General features: G+C 42.2%; 1 protein-coding gene across 1 annotated transcript in view; it reads left to right on the forward strand.

Moving 5' to 3' along the window:
- The window catches only part of CRHR2 (corticotropin releasing hormone receptor 2), a 175,613-nt gene that overhangs the window by 30,837 nt on the left and 122,884 nt on the right, over window positions 1-21,892 (forward strand). The window lies entirely within an intron of this gene.

Here is a 21,892-nt window from a genome sequence, read left to right on the forward strand (position 1 = left end):
TTTGCTTTTCATTCTAGCTGATGGTCCTTTGTTAGGTATCAGAAGAGATGGAAACTTCTCAGTCTGTGCTAATCTTACCATGGTTGACCACATATATTTTTCAGTAGTTGACTCATCTGTTGACAGCCAAGTCCAGCAAGAATATAATATATATGGACTGAAGACCAAATAACTCAGGGGATCAATAATAATCTGATGGGCTCTTCATTTCCAGGCATCCATCAGCCATTGGTGGGTGGTGGAACTCCCTCTGGAGCTCACCAGTTCTGTTCTAGACGTATCCCAAAGGGGAAGTCTGCTGACTTCCAATACCATTTAGAACAGGGTGAATGTTGTCCTTCAATATTCCTTTTAACTCCAAAACATACAGATTTTGACTTTTGGAATGTGTTTTATTTTCAACAACTACTGCCAGAGGGAAAAAAAAAAATCTGTATTTACATAAATGTATATGTTTTCTTTTGAGAAGGTAAAAAAACCCCAACATTTTGACGTGTTTGGAAAATCCATACATTAGCAAAATCACATTAAATCCATAAATAAAACAAATCTCCTTCAAATCAATTTCTTTAAGTTATGCCTAATCAGAAAATGAAGGGAGGGGCTTGTCTGAGTAAATTCAGACATTTCCACACTTTAAAATAAGTAGGAGAAAACTCACTCTCCACTGTGGATTCCTGAAATTAGGTGAGATGATTAATTCTACCGCACTTGTTTGCACAATCATGCCTTTTCTCTGCTTACATTGATTTCAGTGCTATTAAGGTATCATAAACATTTTCTTTTTGTAGCCTTTGGCCTGCATTTTTTTGTGTTTCTCTCATAAGCTAAATAGTAATTATCCCAGTAAAATGCTGTTCTGATGAACTATGGGGTCCAATTAGGGAAAGCAGCAAATGCATTTCTAAGAATGATCATAGAATCATAGAATCATTTGGGTTAGAAAAGACCTTTAAGATCATCGAGTCCAACCGTAAACCTAACACTGCCAAGTCCACGACTACACCATGTCCCTAAGCACCACATCTACACATCTTTTAAATACCTCCAGGGATGGCAACTCAACCACTTCCCTGGGCAGCCTGTTCCAATGCTTGACAACCCTTTCAGTGAAGAAATTTTTCTTAATATCCAGTCTAAACCTCCCCTGGTGCAACTTGAGGCCATTTCCCCTCGTCCTATCACTTGCTACTTGGTCTGTAATATTTCTTTCCATTGCTATGGACTTCTGTCCTGCTTCCATACTTTGTGTACCAGTGAAGATAATTTTCAATGAGTCCTAATGAAGGAATCTACTTCAATGTTGAAAAGATAACATTTTTTTATCATCAGCACACTGTAGTGTAGATTATGTAGTTCAGAAACATTTACTTCGTCTTGGGGTCATGAAGGTAGGGGCTATTCATACTTCTGGCTTCTGAGAATTGAAATGGTTGATGAAGTGCAGATAGGCTTCGTTGAAAACATTACAAAATCCCTCTTTTATCAGTAGAGAAAAGGACAATTTGAGTCACATTATAAAGACAAGGAGGACTGGTTATGTTGCTGCAGCTGGGAGAGGAGGACACGTGATATCTGAAGGCAAGAGCATGGCCTGTAAGTAATTGAACAAGGACAGGAAAGATGCAGGGTATGTTTCTGGTCTTTGGGGCCTTGCTCAAAACACTTTGCCTTCCTGGAGAGGTACAGTTCACCCAGGTGTCTGTCTACATCTAAATTAGTCACTGTACAGACCAGTGGTACAGTCAGTATACAGAAACAGGCACCTCAAGAGGGATAGTTGCCATTAGGAGCAAATCACAGGATAAAATGAATTGACTTCTGGAGGCATTTGTATTCCTCTGCTGGACATAAATGGAAGGTTACCAGCTCTGTTTTGGAAACCTTAATTTTCTATACCTTGCTCTCTGCAAATCCATGTACACCCTGTGTGTGTAGATTCTCATCTGCTTTCTAGAATAATAGTTTTTCCTTTGTTTTTGCTGTTTCAGCCCGTTAATGAAAGCTTTTAGGAGACCAATGAGTTGTCATTTTCTGGGGCACTTGTAATCTCAGAAATGAAAACTCAAAGTCTGTCTTGTGGTTATAAATCATATTGTTATTGTTATTATTCATTTTCTTATTATGATAGTATCTAGAAGCTAAATCAGATCAGCATGTCTCTTGGGATAAACACTGTGCAGATCTCAACATGCTCAGAAAGGAAGTGGTTTTTATCCTTTAAACTGTAAGAGTTTATAGCTGCTTGTTTGCCTCCTTCCTTCCCTTTGTGTTTATTCTCGAAAGCACGGGCTTCAATGAGATTTTCTGCTCTTAACTAATGCTCTTAAAATTACATCAGTCCTGAACTGATGGTCTGTATTAAGAGTAGAAGTGTAAACTCTGAGAAATCAAAATATATTTTCTATGCAAATGGAATCTATTCAGCAGAAAATCCCCAAACTCAGCACTTTGCAGTAGTTGGGTATTTTCTGAGTGCTTTGCAGGAATCTCATATTTTCTCCAGTGATGCCGAGTTCTTACTCCTGACCAGTTTGACTCCTACTTGCTCCAGAAAATGGGGCAAAATGGGTTGCTTTGGTGCCGTTGTTCAGCTGGTTAGTTTGTTACAGCCTCCCACATGCTCGATCACAGGCCATGAATTTGTGAAGTCAGCAAATACAGTTATGGCCATTTAGCTCACAGTGTAGAAACATAGTGTATAGGTCCAGCTGCCTAAGGTTTAGCCCTGTGTCTTAAGATGGGTATTGCTTCAGTTTTCTCACAGTGTGTTTTACTGGGCTGGGTTGTAGCATGAGACAGCTTTGTTTCCAAATTTAATTAATCTTAGGCTTAAAGCTAATCACAGAAAGGTCGGTCTCACATGAAAGATGTACAGCCTGCTCTAACTCAGTGCTACATTAAAGGTGCATTCAAGACACCTTTTCATTCTGCCTGTGCCCAGAGTTGGGTGTGAACAGATGTGAGCTGGGTTAAATCATTTTAGTTTGGTCTCTGCAAATTCCTATGAAGAACACTAATTCTTCTGCAATATAGATAATTATCTGCATGAGTACTTCCTACTTCAAAGACCCTGGTAGTTATTTTGGGGAGCAGGACACAGCTACACATACCAATGAAATGAAAAACTGCACTTGATCTCTTGGAGAAATGCCGGTTCTGTTCTCTGGTTTGTGAAGGCCTATCCATCAGGAGGCCCTAAATTTAATGATGGCTAGTGTCAGCGATTAAAAAGCCAAAGTCATGCTGTTTGAATTACATGTAAGTAAAACTGTGGAAGTTATTTCTAATTCATTGTTCACTTGTCTCTTACTCAGTGCTATTGGTTGATGAAAACTAATCTTTCATTAAATAAAGACACTGTATTTGGAACAGGATTCCTATGTAGCCATAATAAACATCATCATGGAAAATTTTACAAAAATGAAACCAAAAGCAAAGACCCAATAGAAGTGTTCAGCTCTCCACAAATTGAGGCTATTTTTACAGGAAAGATTTTCTAGGCCTGATTTTTCTTTTATTTTCTCTACAGATGGGATTCCGGTCCCTAAGTTTAGACATTTATAGTACAGACATGTCCCAGTGAGCAGGTCAGCCCAGGTTGCCTTTATAGTTAATGGTAAGAAAGAGAGACTTTTAGAAGACAATTTATCTGACCCAATTTAAGTATCTTCTTTATAGTGACAGAAATCACCCCATAGAGTCCACTGACTGCACTGACTAGATGCCTCTTGGCTTTTAAAGGAGCCTAGAGGTCATTAGTTTTTATCTGAAGAGGGTAAAATGGGCTGTTCTTTCATCTCCATAAAGTAATCAGTTATTTCAAATGAAACCATGGCTTTCATGGTGTGGAGGAACACTCAGCTATTGATTTCAGTGGAGACTGGAATTTTAACATTAAACTCACAGGACTGTATTGGAGGAATAACCTTTGCTCATAGTCAGAGGTGGAAAAAGAATTCACAGAATCACAGAATCATATAGGTTGGAAAAGACCTTTAAGATCATCGACTCCAACCATACATAAACGTAACACTGCCAAAAACCACCACTACACCATGTCCCTAAGCACCTCATCCAAACGTCCTTTAAATACCTCCAGGGATGGCGACTCAACCACTTCCCTGGGCAGTCTGTTCCAATGCTTGATAACCCTCTCGGTGAAGAAAAATTTCCTAATATCCAGTCTAAACCTCCCCTGGCGCAACTTGAGGCCATTTCCTCTTGTCCTATCACTTGTTACCTGGGAGAAGAGACCGACCCCCACCTCTCTACAACCTCCTTTCAGGTAGTTGTAGAGAGCGATGAGGTCTCCCCTCAGCCTCCTTTTCTCCAGGCTAAACAGTCCCAGCTCCCTCAGCCGCTCCTCATAAGACTTCTGCTCCAGACCCTTCACCAGGTTCGTTGCCCTTCTCTGTACACGCTCCAGTACCTCAATATCCCTCTTGTAGTGGGGGGCCCAAAACTGAACACAGTATTCGAGGTGCGGCCTCACCAGTGCCGAGTACAGGGGCACAATCACTTCCCTAGTCCTGCTGGCCACGCTATTTTTGATACAAGCCAGGATGCCATTGGCCTTCTTGGCCGCCTGGGCACACTGCTGGCTCATATTCAGGCGGCTGTCAACCAACACCCCCAGGTCCTTCTCTGCCAGGCAGCTTTCCAGCCACTCTTCCCCAAGCCTGTAGCGTTGCATGGGGTTGCTGTGGCCCAAGTGCAGGACCTTGCACTTGGCCTTGTTAAACCTCATACAATTCACCCCAGCCCATCGATCCAGCCTGTCCAGGTCCCTCTGCAGAGCCTGCCTACCGTCCAGCAGATCAACACTCCCACACAACTTGGTGTCGTCTGCAAACTTACTGAGAGTGCACTCGATCCCTTCGTCCAGATCATTGATAAAGATGTTAAACAGAACTGGCCCCAACACCGAGCCCTGGGGAACACCGCTTGTGACCGGCCGCCAACCGGAGTAAACTCCATTCACCACCACTCTTTGGGCCCGGCCGTCCAGCCAGTTCTTTACCCAGCGAAGAGTACACCCGTCCAAGCCATGAGCAGCCAGTTTCTCCAGGAAAATGCTGTGGGAGACTGTGTCGAAGGCTTTACTGAAGTCTAGATAGACAACATCCACAGCCTTTCCCTCATCCACTAGGCAGGTCACCTTGTCATAGAAGGAGATCAGGTTGGTCAAGCAGGACCTGCCTTTCCTGAACCCATGCTGGCTGGGCTTGATCCCTTGGTTATTCTCTACATGCCGTGTGATAGCACTCAGGATGATCTGCTCCATCAGCTTCCCCGGCACCGAGGTCAGGCTGACAGGCCTGTAGTTCCCCGGGTCCTCCTTCCGGCCCTTCTTGAAGATGGGTGTGACATTCGCTAATCTCCAGTCAGCAGGGACTTCCCCAGTTAGCCAGGACTGCTGGTAAATGATGGAAAGGGGCTTGGTGAGCACATCTGCCAGCTCCTTCAACACTCTTGGGTGGATAATTCAGCTCACCTAACATTACATATGCATAATGTAGACAACTGCAATTAAGTCAGACACCTCAGGCTCCTCTTATAGGCAATTGCTAGTGTTGTGGCGTTTATAATTCATCTGATTTAAATGTACACTTTATAATGAGATGTGCCTGGTTCTTTCATTGGTTGTTAAGGGAGCCCAGGTTAGCTCACAGGCAGAGACTCCTGCACATCCGCATGGTCAGAGTGTTCTCACCCGGAGCTTCCAGTCTGTGTTTGCAGATGACCTACTGCAAGTCCAAGCACAGAAATATTATTTTTAACTGTAATACACCAATGATATCATAAGGGCCTTTAGGATAAGCTAATCAGCATCTAAAATTGAAGGGTCCAAAGCATTTATTTAATTCAGGAAACTGCAGATTTCAAAAAAGTCTAGGAAACTGATGTAAACTCCTGCTCTGGATTTTACACCTTTGTTCTTCTCCTATCTACATTTTCTGTCACCTGGCAAACTAAAAATTCCATGGAATTCAGACCAAATAATTAAAGTGTAATTTAAATGACCCCTATGGTGTTCCAGCCTAACCAGCTAATCTTATATTCAAAGACAGAAGCAGAGTCACAGAGGCCAAGACAATCCATTTCTCCATTATCACAGGTAGTTTTTCTATCTGTCTTAGAGTATCTCAAAGGATCTGGGATAAAACGGTCACAGCCAGGACTGTTTATTCAAGCTGGTGTCCTTCTGGAGGTGGACATCTTCCCATGAGGCCTGTGAAAGCTGCTGTGCTCTCTGCATGTAAATAAAGTTCACTTTAGTAGGGTCAGGGAAAAGAGAAAAGAGATTTTGATTCAGGATACACCTAAGAGTTTGGTTGACCGGTGAGTGACAAAGATAGGGGGCAAAACTGAGTGAAACAGGGCTCTACAGCTGGGTTTCCCTCATCACAAAGGAAAGTCCATTCCCAATGATTATTCTGGGATGGTCAAAGCTACTTGTCTCTTATTTTGGCACTGTCCTAAGAAAAGATTTAACAAACTGTTCTATTTCCACAAGACAATTTAGCTTAAAGTAACTCAGTACTTCTGATAAAAACAAAACAAAACAAAACAAAACAGGAAAAAAAAAGAAACACACTGTCAGAAATTCTCACCTGGCAATAGTCTGTAAGTACTCATGGCAGTGTGGACATAGTGTGCCTCTCTCCAGAGGGGAATGGAAAACCTTACATGATCTCCTCTTTCCACGGGAACAGCATTCATGTGAAAAGGATAAGATGATTGATCCATCAGTGTTTCCATCAGGAGCAAATGGAACCAGCCACAGGAATTGGTCTCAAGGTGGGGAAATAAGTCGGAAATCAGATGACAGAGGTCTGAAAGCACACTTACTTGAAAAATTGAGTTGTGCAGTGATTTCAGAGTGAAACGATGTGGTATGGGGAGGAATGGGTGATGAGGACAGACTTTGCTGATCATCTCAAACCCATAATCTCTTGTGCAGCTGATAATCTTGTGTGTAAAAGGAAATTTTCTGTTCAGTGAAATTCATCTCTTACTGTAGTGACATTTTTGCTGTTAAAGAAGGGACAGTAAAATGCACTTTGTCCACATGCAGATCTTTGTATGAACTAGTGAACTCTCCTCTTTTGGTTTTTGTTGGTTTTGTATTCAGGTAACAATAAACAGGTTTTCTTTTATAATGTTTTTAAACTCAATTGAATGTTTCTTTTGCGGTAATGGAGAATTAGGAGAGCCCTCCAGTGGCCAAGCAAAAGAAATCAACATTGCTCTGGCAGTCAGCCAAACAAGTCTAGAATCCAGGGGCAGAAATATGTGCTACATATTTCAAAGGTAGTAACTTCGAGTCCTGTTAGGGATGACTTATATCCTGCTTACATGGGTCCTTTGATCCAGAAGAATTCCATAGCACTTGACAAACTCTCTGTCTATCCCTGAATGAAATAGTATGTATTTATTCATTCATCATTTCAGCCTAGGAACGGCTATTTGCATGAAGGGGAAAGTACTTTAGGGATAAACTAATAGGTTTTATATTTAATAATTTTACAGGAAATGAAAATGAAGAGAACTTGGTCCTCACTGAAGTAATTCTTAGTATTCAGACTGCAATAACTGCAGAAAAATAGAAAAATATCTTCACAAAAAATAATTATTTCTTCATTAAATAGCCCCCAAAGGCAAAGTTGTGATGACCAGGTGCTTGTTGCATGAAATATTGCTGTAAATCATGATTCTGATGATTTTATTAGCTGGGTAAGGGAAGAAGTGCTGAAAAAGAATATCTTTTCCAATCATTAGACTGCAGAGTTTGACATCTACTTATGAGAACTGCTAGTTAGCAACATCGTGAATGGCTACTCTGATTGGAGGTAGGAGATTTTGAAAGGTTAATGAGGAGATTTGATGAGTCCATAAGAGAAGCAGCACTTGCTTAGCAATAAGATGCTAAGTTTTCTGCTCCTTGCAATTGAGTGTGAGAGCATATGAATGACAAAATGTTTAATCAGAATGTTACATGTTTTCCCAAAACTCTTTCTTTAATATTCATTGGGGTGAGACGTGCAGTTTACAAAATACAGAACAGATTAACACATCATGGGAAAAGAAACCCAGCTGTTCTGTCAAGTAGATTGGAAGTGCCACACTTCCCAGGATTATTTTTTTGCTGCACCTGTTATTAAAATATCTATCACAATATCAGCTATTTTATTTTACTTGATGACAGTTACATGCATTTTACATCCGTGCTGAAATGAATCTATTTTAATGTTGGTCCTTACTTCAGTCTTCAACTGTTTTGCATTGAATTCTTGAGGACTGATCCTTGGCTTTTGTAAAAATCCACTATAACCAATGCTGATGTAACCACCTATGGATTGAGCTCTCCTTAACTAAATACTTAATAAGAACAGAAAAACATTGATTTTGAGGCTTTAGACTGTTTTCCAAGGTTTATGCTTCTTGTGAAAGTTCTCACCCATAAAATGGATGCAGTCAGTTTACAGGTGGTTCAAAAAGTATGTTTCAGAATAACAAGCTTCTATAAGCTTTATACAAGACCAATAAAATCCAAGGGAATATATAACATTTGAACAAATATATGTGCATTTCAACCAAAGCAGCATTTAAGTCCTAGTTCAATAAACTACCTTTACCAAGTCACTCAAACTCCTCCTTAATTCCTGAAGTCAGTGAAAGTTAAGTATGGGTTTAAAGTTAAGCGATGTTTAAGCACCAAAGAGCCCATCAATGAAACTGACTTTGAACAAGGAAACAGCCTTTACCAAAGAGCACATCCCCCAACAATGGACATGCTTAGAAAAACCCAACAAAACTAATGATAAGCCTAATGCTATAATCTCACTATAATGTGAGCAGGGCATTTTTATTACACAAAATTTTAAGCTGATGTCTGTCACACAGCTTAAAGGTGCCAAAAAGGACTGTCGTGGTTTAACCCCAGCCGGCAACTAAGCACCACACAGCCGCTCGCTCACTCCCTGCCAGTGGGATGGGGGAGAGAATCAGAAGAGTAAAAGTGATAAAACTCATGGGTTGAGATAAAGACAGTTTGATAGGTAAAGCAAAAGCCACGCACCCAAGCAAAGCAAAACGAGGAATTCATTCACTCCTTCCCATGGGCAGGCAGGTGTTCAGCCATCTCCAGGAAAGCAGGGCTCCATCACGCATAATGGTTACTTGGGAAGACAAACACCATCACTCCGAATGTCCCCCCTGCCTTCTTCTTCCCCCAGCTTTATATGCTGAACATGACATCATATGGTATGGAATATCCCTTTGGTCAGTTGGGGTCAGCTGTCCCGGCTGTGTCCCCTTCCAGCTTCTTGTGCACCTCCAGCCTACTTGCTGGTGGGGTGGGGTGAGAGGCAAAGAGGCCTTGACTCTGTGTAAGCACTGCTCAGCAATAATGAAAACATCCCTGTATTATCAACCAACACTGTTTTCATCACAAATCTAAAACGTAGCCCCGTACTAGCTACTATGAAGAAATTTAACTCTATCCCAGCCAAAACCAGCACAGACCTGAATGATCTTAAAGCATTTTTCTGTTACATAGTGTGCAACAAGTGAGTATGATCACACTGTCTACTTTTTTCAGAAACTGCTGTATGTGAGCATGTGTGTGTGTGTACAGTAGAGTTCCCCAACACAATTCATAGTACACAAGGCGCAATGAAATGGAGGTGTTTCTCTGCTGTCAGTGGAATTCCTCCCCATCAAACCATCTCTATGAACAGTAGCTAATATAATGTATCTTGTAAAGATAGCTTAATATAGGCATTTTTGTTTCTGCTTTGAAACACACTGTGCTGCACTGCATGATTAGTCCTCTTCAGTTTATACCTAACATATATCTACAGCTCCAATAGGCATCTCCGATATGTGATGTGTTGGCAGGAGAGAGCTCTATATAAAATACAGATGTATCTAACCATCTCTTGGGTGGAATTATCATAGAATGATAGAATCATAGAATGGTTTGCGTTGGAAAGGACCTTAAAGATCATCTAGTTCCAACCCCCATTCCATGGGCAGGGACACCTTCCACTAGACCAGGTCGCTCAAAGCTCTGCCCAACCTGGCCTTGAACATTTCCAGGGATGGGGCATCCACAACTTCTCTGGGCAACCTGTTCCAGTGCTTCACCACCCTCATAGTGAAGAATTTTGTCCTTGTATCTAATCTAAATCTACCCTGTTTCAGTTTAAAGCCATTACCCCTTGTCCTGTCACTACATGCCCTTGTAAAAAGTCCCTCTCCAGCTTTCCTGTAGGCCCCTTCAGGTACTGGAAGGCTTCTATAAGGTCTGCCCAGAGCCTTCTTTTCTCCAGGCTGAATAACCCCAACTCTCTCAGCCTTTCTTCATAGGAGAGGTGTTCCAGCCCTCTGATCACCTTCATGGCCCTCCTCTGGACTCGCTCCAACAGCTCCATGTCCTTCTTATGCTGGGGGCCCCAGAGCTGGATGCAGTATTCTAGGTGGGGTCTCACAAGAGCAGACTAGAGAAGGAGGATCACCTCCCTCGACCTGCTGACCACGCTTCTTTTGATGCAGCCCAGGATATGGTTGGCTTTCTGGGCTGCGAGCATACATTGCGGGGTCATGTTGAGCTTCTCATCAACCAGCACCCTCATGTCCTTCTCCTCCGGGCTGCTCTCAATCCATTCTCCTCCAACCTGTATTTGTGCTTGGGATTGCCCCGACCCAGGTGCAGGACCTTCCACTTAGCCTTGTTGAACTTCATGAGGTTCGCATGCGCCCACCTCTCAAGCCTGTCAAGGTCCCTCTAGATGGCATCCCTTCCATCCAGCGTGTCAACCGCACCACACAGCTTGGTGTCGTCAGCAAACTTGCTGAGGGTGCACTCAATTCCACAGTCCATGTCACCAACAAAGGTGTTAAACAGCGCCGGTCCCAATACCGACCCCTGAGGAATGCCACTCGTCACTGGTCTCCACTTGGACATTGAGCCATTAACCACAACTCTTTGAGTGTGACCATCCAGCCAATTCCTTATCCACCTTGTGGTCCATCCATCAAATCCATGCTTCTCCAATTTAGAGACAAGGATATTGTGCGGGACAGTGTTAAATGCTTTGCACAAGTCCAGGTAGATGATGTCAGTTGCTCTTCCCTTATCCACCAACACTGTAACCCCATCATAGAAGGCCACCAAATTTGTCAGGCACAATTTGCCCTTCGTGAAGCAAGGTTGGCTGTCACCAATCACCTCTTTATTTTCCATGTGCCTTAGCATAGTTTCCAGGAGTTAGCATAGTTTCCAGCTCCATGATCTTGCTGGGCACAGAGGTGAGACTGACCAGCCTGTAGTTCCCCAGGTTTTCCTTTTTTCCCTTTTTAAAAATGGAGGTTATGTTTCCCCTTTTCCAGTCAGTGGGAACTTCACTGGACTGCCACAACTTCTCAAATATGAGGGATAGTGGCTTAGCAACTTCATCCACCAGTTCCCTCAGGACCCGCGGATGCATCTCATCAGGTTGCATGGACTTGTGCACCTTCAGGTTCCTTAGATGGTCTCGAACCTGATCTTCTCCTACAGTGGGTGGTTCTTCATTCTCCCAGTCCCTGCCTTTGCCTTCTGCAACTTGGGTGGTATGGCTTGAGCATTTGCTGGTGAAGACTGAGGCAAAAAAGTTGTTGAGTACCTCAGGCTTCTCCATATCCTGGGTAACCAGGTATCCTGTTTCCTTCTGCAGAGGGCCTACATTTTCCCTTGTCTTCCTTTTATCACCGACATACCTATAGAAGCTGTTCTTGTTGCCCTTGATGTCCCTGGCCAGATTTACTTCTGTCAGGGCTTTAGCTTTCCTAACCTGATCCCTGGCTGCTCAGACAATTTCTCTATTCCTCCCAGGCTACCTGTCCTTGCTTCCACCCTCTGTAGGCTTCCTTTTTGTGTCTGAGTTTGTCCAGGAGCTCCTTGTTCATCCATGCAGGCCTCCTGGCATTTTTGCCTGACTTCCTCTTTGTTGGGATGCATCACTCCTGAGCTTGGAGGAGGTGATCTCTGAATATTAACCAGCTTTCTTGGGCCCCTCTTCCCTCCAGGGCTTTTTCCCATGGTAGTCTACCAAGCAGATCCCTGAAGAGGCCAAAGTCTACTCTCCTGAAGTCCAGGGCAGTGAACTTGCTGTGTGCCCTCCTCGATGCCCTAAGGATCTTGAACTCCACCATTTCATGGTCACTACAGCCAAGGCTGCCCTTGAGCTTCACATTCCCCACCAGCCCCTCCTTGTTGGTGAGAACAAGATCCAGCATAGCACCTCTCCTTGTTGGCTCCTCTGTCACTTGGAGAAGGAAGTTATCATCAACGCATTCCAGGAACCTCCCGGATTGCTTATGCCCTCCTGCATTGTCCCTGTCGGGGTGGTTGAAGTCCCCCAGGAAGACCAGGACTTGTGAACTTGTATCCTGCTAAGTAGAATATCTAAGAGTTATGAATTTGAAGAAAGTATTTGTCTCCAAATGAAATGAATCATCACTCTGAAAGTGGCCATTTCCCTGGAGACTGTTAGAGAGCCTAGACACCTGGCTTAGTCTAGACACCCAAATTTTAGATGGCTGAAATTAGGTGAGATGAATCCCTCTGCTGCTATGGACCTCTCAAATATCCAGCCTATACCTATGCAAGACCTGAGTTACCCTGTGGTACAGAATCAGAAATATTGGCCCTGGTAACAAAAAGGTCAAAGGGTAGTGAGTCAAGCTAGGGAAGAGATCTGAAGGGAGGCATATGGATTTGTTATCCCTGGAGGTATCCAAAATTATGTAGATAGCAAGAGTCGCTGATTCCAGACACAGGCACAAACTAATGTTACAGAGATAATGTCCTTCCATCCATTCTATTCTTCTGGGGCTGCAATCTTATATGGTAGCAGTTCGAAAGCGCTTTGCAAATCATAAATCAGGGGGTCATTAGGTTCTTTTTCCTGAGTTATCATTGCCCTAATAATATTATGATAATCCATTTTCATGCCTAATCTTTCCAGCTTCTGTCTAGTGTGACTGGACCTTACCTCACTATTTGTTCCAGAATGCTGTTCTTGAGAACTACTGTCTCACTTCCTGAAGTTGGTGTGACTGCTCATGATTTCTTCCACTTAATTTCCAGGCATTTTCTCTGGTGGTTGCTGACTGTCCTGGAGTCCTTATAATAATCAACTGGCTAGCAGAGAGATACAAATCAATTTTACAATGTTTGTATTGTATCAGTTTCCTCTTGTAAATAATTACATTAAATTTAAGACATGGAATCTCTAAACATAATGATATGTTGCTAGCATTGTGGTAGTCCTGTCATAACAGGACATTTTTATTCTCATCTTTATTCTTGATGTGTTTAATTTAAAATATTTTTGTTTGAAATTATAGGCTCAAATTCATGGGATTACAGTTGCCAAACGCTCTAGGGGGACAAGGTGCTGCAGGCCAGTGGGGAAGAGCTTAGCAAACAATTTGATCTTTGCTCTAGGCATCTGGAATGGGATTCACTTAACTAAATGCAGACATTTACATCCAGTCCAAGTTGTTATATGTTCCTCTTACAGACAGCAGAGATCTATTCGGGGTATTGGATGGAGCTGAGGGCAAAATCAAGCTCATCCTAACATAAGTGATTACAGTAGATCAGGTGAATTGCATTACAAAAGTTCCTATTTCTTTCCATTGGCTGCAAAGGAAACCTAGGTTGGCTGGCACCTCTGCAGACATCTGTATTGGAGATACCATAAGAGAGATGACATGTCCAGAATTTGTTTCTTCTATGAGAGGATGTTATAAGAATAACAGTTCAACCAAGAGAAGAAAATTGTCAGGAAAGATTCATTTGCTTTACAAAGCTACCTGTGCTTTGTATTTTTTTGTTTGTTTGTATTTTAGGAGGTTTCCCACATTAATGAAGGATTCAAGCTAGGTAACCCAAGGAATAAAAATCTATTGCATAGGGTAAAGCTGAAGCAATAATAGTGAAAGACTTTCCCTACTGACATGCTGATGATGGGCTTCTTCCCTTCTGGGGAATTCCCTTCCAATTTTTGCTCAGTCTAATATCCAGTAGCCTGAGTGGAGATACATGTTTATAAGAAAAATTGCTATTGTTGCTCCTTGTTGAGTCTGACAGTGGTGAGGCACTTGTGGGGATTTAGAAGAGCAGTGTGCACTGATATTGTCTTGCTAGCTAGAATTCAGATTAAGTTTTCAAGTTCATGTGCCCATGCATACATATCTTCAAGTGAGATCTGATCAGCCCTCATAAGCAATGGATATCTGAGGCTCGATTTGGTTGCTTAGATATGGGTGTCCCAGAACATTTGAGATGCTTGAGGACAAATTGCCTGGCCTCCAGCTGCTGCTTCAGAAGGGGTGGGTCTTCCCTAGGTCCCGTGTTTATCTGCCAGCCTCATGTGGCTATCTCAGATATGCTAGAGTATCTCAAATGGTGCTGGACATGTATTTTTGGGCAGTTGAATCAAAATCTAAGTCCTCCTTGGCTATAATGGCACCTTAGATATCTCATGAAAAGCAGAGAGTCAAAGCAATCTGAATCTGAGAGCTGGCAACTTTGCAGTGCTTAAAACTGCGAGAGTCCTGGATTTTGCACCTGGGTTGGGCAGAGATGCCCAAAGGAGTATGTAAGCCACTAGCCCAAGGTCTCAAAGCCAGACTGATGATGCTTCTCAAAAAAACAAGCAAATATGAGTTGTATGGTTTAAAACTATGAGTTACAACTCTGTAGCTACAGTGCTGTATGCTGGGCAATGAAGGCAAGACCCATAACCCAAAGAATTAATTCTCTTACTGCATATGTTAAAGTTGCTTAGGATGCCCTAGTAATTAGATCATGGCAATTTGAAGCAGGATGGTTTTGTTGGTGGGCTACATTGTTTTCTGAAGCATTTGATTTTGGTTATTGTCAGAGATGGGATACTGGGCAACATGATCATATGTTATTTCTATCTTGTTCTCTGCTTGCTGAGCTATATGATGTTTCAAAGCCAGTTATGCAGAGTGTCTGTGTATTTTCAGAGGAAATGGGGGATTGACTTCTGAGCATTTTATGCTCCACCTTTTCGTGCTATGCTTCCTCCCAGCTTAAGACCATGTGAGATGACTACTCCAATCTTCCCAGCATGCACTGAAAGTCATCACAGTGAAGTGGAGTGGGAGGCAGGGAGAGCAAAAGCTTGACTGGAATGGCCTGAATTAAGCCACAAGAAATCTTGCTGCCTAATGTGTTGTAAGGAGGAGAGCAGGGCAAGACCCTTGATTCTATACATCTTATTTGGCAATGGTCCTATTGTACCTAACAGAAAGAAAGTGGGACTAATGAGACACATTGTCATTGTCATCATTTGTTCAGATGTGACCTAACCCCCATTTTTTTAAATTTTATTTGCTTATGCTGTAAACAGAGGACTGGGCCATTGTCAGGCATAAATAAATATATAAAATGGGTCCTTTGTGTTCTTGCATGTCTGTGAAGCATTGACCCTGAATTTGACCTTGTATAAAATCACTGTTATTCTGGAATGAATGTTTCTATGCTCTCATATGGTAGATAGTGTTCTGCACATTCATCCAAAACACCTCACTTCAAAAAAAATAACATTGGCAGTTTATGAGTGTGTCAAGGTTGGTTCTTCTGTGTGTTCTTATAATCTCCCTGCAATGTCTCATCATTTGTCTCATGTAACATGATTCACTCGTACAGGTTTTATAGCTGTAGAGAATGACAAGTGTATTAATGTGCTGAAAGAAATATATTAATGTGTAGCTACAAGCCGTTTATTATTTATGCTGTTGAATCTTTTTACACCCACAGTAAATATTTTCTAACATCAATGGAGCTGCAAAGATTCATCACCACAGACCTGCATTTTTGAATTTTATCTTTGCTCACTACAGTCATACTTCATTTCTAGCAATAAAGGATGTCTCCTGTTTCTAACAAATGAGTCTATCAACTGAAACAAAGATCTGTATTTATCTGTGTCTGATATTCCTCTCCACATCCAACAATTTGCAACTCTGCACATTTTGTGTAAATCTCAAGTACATGCAGTAAGGACCAGATTTTGATTAGAAGTGTAGTACTAAATTTGAGAAGTGGTTTTCTTTAACATTCTACTCAGGTAGCAGAGTATAATTCATTGTGAGAAGCCGTAGCATGGTGTAGCACAGAAGATAGCCATATATGACATTCCTATGGTAGTTCTAGAGGTGTACTGTCTGTGAAGATCTTTAAGCTGTCATCAGTCTCTTTTGCTTCTTGAATCGTCTTGCTCCATATGGTATAAGGCTGTCCTGTTCCCACTCTGAAAATTGCCTTTACATTCATTGCTGGCATACTTGGAATGAGAAGGAAAGATAAATATTTTACCAGGTAATGGTCATGTTGTGATTGCATTTGAAAGTGCAGTCAGATCAGTTTTGCAGAGCATGTTGAGAAGGAGAGCCTTCAGGTTTATGGTCCAGAAGCCACTCTGGTAAATTAGTACCTTCCTTAAAGTGTATGGTCTTGCATTCCTTACCTAGCTGAATACTCCCACTAACTTTAAAGTCAGATGCTGAAAGGTCATTGCAATAATTAAGGATTACTGGGGGACATTTTTCCAACAGAAAAAGGAGAGATAAGAAAAACCTTATTGTGCCATTTGAAACCCTCCTGCCTCATATTTAAAGGTAACAAAAATGTAGAGGTAGACAAATGCGGAGGTAGACACTAAACTCCAAACTAGAGCAGCTGGGCTGTATGAGCAATTAGTTGATGACCCTGTATTTCTGCCATCAAGCTTAGTCCTGCATCTTGATTGTCCTCTAGGGATTTAAAGACTTGTTTCTACAAATAAGAGATATGTTTCTTTCTCATCCTCTTCCTTCTCCTTCATCTTTCTCGCTGTTTGCCATTTTTCCATCAAAACCAGGGCAGAGAATCCTTTCTTTGAGATTCACCTGAGTCTTTCCCTCACTGAGGATGTGATAAACTTCACAAAGTGTTCGTGGCATTTCACACGAACCTGCATTAACTCCATAAGGGCTGGACAGAAGTGAGGTTCAACCAGAAGGCATTGTACTTGGTTGGCAGACCATAGCACACTTTTGAATGTTATTTGGGTATGTAGCTGTCTTGCTTATCCCATGCTCCAAACACAGATCCATGACTGTGTTAACAGACCAATTTATAACATTAGATGTTAAGTATGGATGTGGATTTCCTTGGATTAAAAGAAAGAGACCTAAAGAGCCAATACTCAGATTGTGACTCCATGGGATACTTCCGTATTGGTGAGGTAAATTCCTGAAAACCAATGGAACAGAAGTAAGAAGGGTGTTGGTGTAACCAGGTCGTTTGACGAATGATGTGCATTTCTTGTCCTAAGCTTTGTGCTGCATACCAGAAGAGATGGGTGACTATTGTGCCTGGAAACCATGAGCTCTTCGCATCAATGGATAGGGAAATGGGTGATAAAACCATCACTGCAGTGGGAAGAGAAGGCTGAATGAGGTACAGTGGGCTTTTCTTTCTCTGAGGAAGGGAGATGAAGAGAGAACTGGTGCTTTTTTCTTTTTTCTTTTTTCCTTTTTCCTTGTTCCTTTTTTTTTCTTTTTTTCAATACCCATCCTGGGTATTGAAATATATAGTGGTCCCTTGATTTTGTGGAGGTTGCGTGTCTGAGGAGAAGAGGTCCCTCTAGCAGACATAACCAAGGAGCAGTCAGCTGGTTCTGGAGGTACTGCCACCCCACACAAACACGTGTGTTGGCTGCCTGAGTCTGCACAGAGCTGAGTTTTGGTGTTGCTGATTAAACAGCACAGTATCATCTTTGTTAGTCACTGTTAGTGGGGCAAACTAAAAGCTATCTTCTGGCTAATTCTACCAACTGTGGGTTGGGTTGGGCTGGAGATTGAGAAACCAGCTGTGTAACAGTGGTGCAAGGGCTGGCATACAAAGATTTCTATTACCAGGGAATATTGTATCCCATTTATGAGCAGAGCTCATTCCTTTACTAGAAGAGCTGTAGGTCACTTTCCAATATCTCTTCCACATAAGAAGCTTACTGAGCCGTGTATGTGCTTACATGTTTATTTGTCTGTCTTGTTCACTTCCATAACCTTGCAATTCAGATGTTCTTATAGAGATTGGTTGTGCATATGTCTTGCATATGCACCCAAACAAACCAATGAATACCACCACCACATAGGAACAAGCCCACTTTTAAGGTGGCAAAGTCTTTCTGCATGCCAAGTGCAATTATTAGCTTTCTTTGGTTGCTCAGTAATTCATAAGGCAGATCTCTGCTACCTGCTGCCTGGAAAGATCTAGTAGTTATTTGTATCAAATTCATCATGGAGGGGTACTGCATCAGCAGAGAATCAGCAGCATCAGCAGCTACGATATTTCTGTCAATCTTTCATTTAATTGGATTTGCTTCTTTTATAAAGAGCAACATTTTCATATCAAATGAGTCAAATTGACGTGGTCAGGATTTGACTAGATCCAGCCAGAGGGAAGCTTTCACTAAGCAGTTAATTGTACCCAGGGAAAGTTGCAAAAGTAGCTTTTCATCAAGAGGCTACAGAAGTGGGAAGAGATTGTTAAACAATGGTGCTAATTTGTGGACTGAGGAACAGCAAATTATTTTCTTCATTCAGACTTACTCCTAGACAATTTGTTCATCACCTCTATGTTTATTTTTTGGGGTGGGTTTTTTTGGTTGTTAAATATACGGAATGCAATAGTATTATCTGTGCAATATGTACTGCTTCTGATTTTCTAAAGCTAGATGAACTGAAAAGATGGAGGGAAAATTCAGTTTAGATTGAAGATTTTCTAGCTCTTCTCACTGAAATGAAGAAATCATTCTCTGAATCCTGAAAAAATATTTAGTTTAATTCAGGGCTGTTGTTTTGACTGTTAACCACTACAAAGAACAGTTTTGAAATGAAACCCAGCTCAGTCTTCAACTCTGTAATATTTGAACCATTTGAAAAATCTTCAAGTGTTTATGCTGGAAAATACAAGGCAGCATTTAGGAAAGCGAAACATTTACCAAACTTAAAAGTAGTTAATTTTTTGAAACTGTCTTTCTTTTTGTAATTTATTAAGTGATGCATTCCTCAAAAAATTCAGGAAACTCTAGTGCTCAAAGCCTTCAGCCAAGTTTTTGATTCCAGTGTGGTAGGTGCTGTACAAATAGTGTGAGAAAATAGACAAGGCAGACAACAGGTGAGAAATGAAGTCTTTTGCCCAGGCTATGTGATTTTTGCCCTGCAGAGAGGCAGCAAAACCAGGGAAAAAAAATCTTAGCAGCATCCTGGACAAGTGCCCTACTCACTGATCAGTTCTGGCTCAGCTGAAATGGCCAGTGGGCTCAGTGATGCCATTGGGCACTTACAAATGCTGTCTTATGAGCAGGTCTCATAGCCATCGCTGAGAGGCTCTGCTTGAGGAACAAAAATAAATTTTCTGAACTCAACTGCACTATCAGGAAGAAGCAAAGTAACTTAAAGTGTAGAGTTGAAGATACTTTGAGGGATAGATGTCTGTGAATTGCTTAGAGGTTTAGAGCACCCTTTATCCCCCTCACTTGAAAGTTCCAGAAATAGGGTTTTCTCCTCAAAGCCCTGTTTAAAGACAACCAGTATGTTGGTTGTGGTCATGTTGTGTGAATGATGCTAAAGAAATTTTCTCTCCTGCTTTTTGGGATTAGAGATGCGTGTGACAAAGAGATCTGGTGGTGTTGACAGGGGTCAATTTGTTGAAATGCAAATTTCTCAAGAAGGGTTGCAATTTTGGGAACATTCACTTGGGAAGGAGCTCATGGCTCCAGAAAGAGAAACGGAGACATGCATTCATTTGCCTCAGAATATCATGCTGCCTGGAGAGTTAGGACAGTTGTTATTTTTGTGGGGGTTTACATATTTAAAACAAAGATACTTATTCCTAAACCACGATGGCACTTCTCCCCTCTCCCTCCGTTGCAATCTGAAAATGTTAAAAAATCTCCAGATTCCCAGATGGCAAAATAGCTTTCTGGCTAGCTCTCATCAGTGCATGTTGTTAATTTATTTGCCCTTCTAACCCAGTGATTTTTTTCTTTTTTCTTTCTTTGAATAACACAATTCTTTTGGTCCTTGAAGAGTAAAGAATGAAGCCCTTCAATCTTAAATATGAGTAAAGGGAAAGTCCAGGCCATTGCAGGGTGGGAGATAGATGTTGTCAGAAGTCCTATACCATTGCTTTGAACTCAGTGTAAGCACCATGTCCGATCTAAAGCTGTGAACACAGACTGTACACAGGAGTTCATTTCTGGATACCTTTTTTTCTGTCAAAGTTTCTTTATTGTCCTAGTTTTCTGTTTCTGCATTCATCTCTGCTACTAGCATATATACTTATCTTGCTTTTCTCCCTTAGAAGTCAGTTTTCTGTATGTTTCCTAAGATCCTTCAGAATCCATGATCCTAGATGATCCTCCTTAGCAAGTTTTTGCCACTTTTTCATAAAGATTTCCTTATATCCTAATGTAGCAAGTCAGAAAGGCTGGTTAGGTCTAAGCTGCTCTCCAACATGTCCCAGAGTGCAGAACTTCACCCAGTTCCCATTGTACTGAGCTTTGATTTCCCAAAAGTTGACCAACCATCTGGGCAGCTCCCTCCAAACTTCTTCTCATCTTTCCCCTTCCCCAGACCCTTCTCATCCTGCTCCATAATGACCTCAGTTTGTCAAGCCCTTTGCTTTTCCCTTTCTCCCCACATCACGGTTTCCTTGCTTAGAGGCTCTTCCTCCTGCTTCCTGGATCACTCTGGGTGCTCATCCTTTCTGAGATGCTTGCTCCCTCCTGCCACTGGAAAATGAGACAGTGGCCTCTCTTTTCTTCCTTGTCCCCTGCAGGACCCATCCTTCTCTCCAAAGCTCTACTCTGCTCTCTGTGCCTTGCCCTACTAAACTGTCCAGCCCATCCCATCTGCATGAGGGGTGGAAAGATGTGTTGCCTCTGTGCCTTGCTTTTCCCAGGCTGGGTTCCCAACCCTTCTCTCAGTCTCCCCACTCTGCCTCTCCTCTGGATCGTTATTCTAGATTCCTTTGTTCTCGTGCCTCCCTTCTATCAGACCATCTCCCTCATCCTAGCTTTTATTATTTTTCTTCTTTCTCAAGGCCTGCTCAGGATCCAGTACTGCATTTACAGGACTGGGTCCCTTCTTCCCCCTCCCTGTCCAAGCATCTCTGCTCATCCTCAGTTCCATACAGTAAAGGCAGGAATTGCTTTGCTTCACAAAAAGCCAGAGGAGTTATATTCATCTGATGGCTTTTCCTTTTCTCCCTGGCTCTAATTTGCGCCGAGTATTTTTGCAAAAGTGCTCATCCCCGGAGCTAACAATAAAACTGTCTGTGTGTGTGTGTGAGAGAGAGAGAGAAGAGGGAGGGAGAGAAAGCAATACAACAGTCTGGCAGTGTGAGGCGGCATTGGAGAGCTGCTAGACCAGGGAAGCTGGCTAAGAGACGCAAGCCCCTTACTCTGGGCTCAGCGTGATCCCATTGGTTCCTGAGCTGCTGTTTTAAAGCAAAAAAGAGCTTGGAGGATTGAACTGCACAGCCAGACGCAGACTCTCAGCCAAGTTGTCAGCACGCTGGGAGGAAGAGAGGCTTACACACACGAGATTGCAGGGTGTCCGCAGCTTGATGTTCATTTGTTTCCAGAAAGGAAGAAAGGAGAGGGGACAAAAAAAAAAAAACAACCAAAACAGAAAAGGGGGAAGGAGCCTGATCCAGTCCAGCAGTCCCGGGGGCAATAATGGATGTGACCATATCTCAGTTCATCTTAGAAGAATTTGATGTCAACTGCAGCCTCCTGGATCGTTTACA

This window comes from Mycteria americana, chromosome 2 (assembly GCF_035582795.1).
Source record: "Mycteria americana isolate JAX WOST 10 ecotype Jacksonville Zoo and Gardens chromosome 2, USCA_MyAme_1.0, whole genome shotgun sequence".
Classification (NCBI taxonomy): domain Eukaryota; kingdom Metazoa; phylum Chordata; class Aves; order Ciconiiformes; family Ciconiidae; genus Mycteria; species Mycteria americana.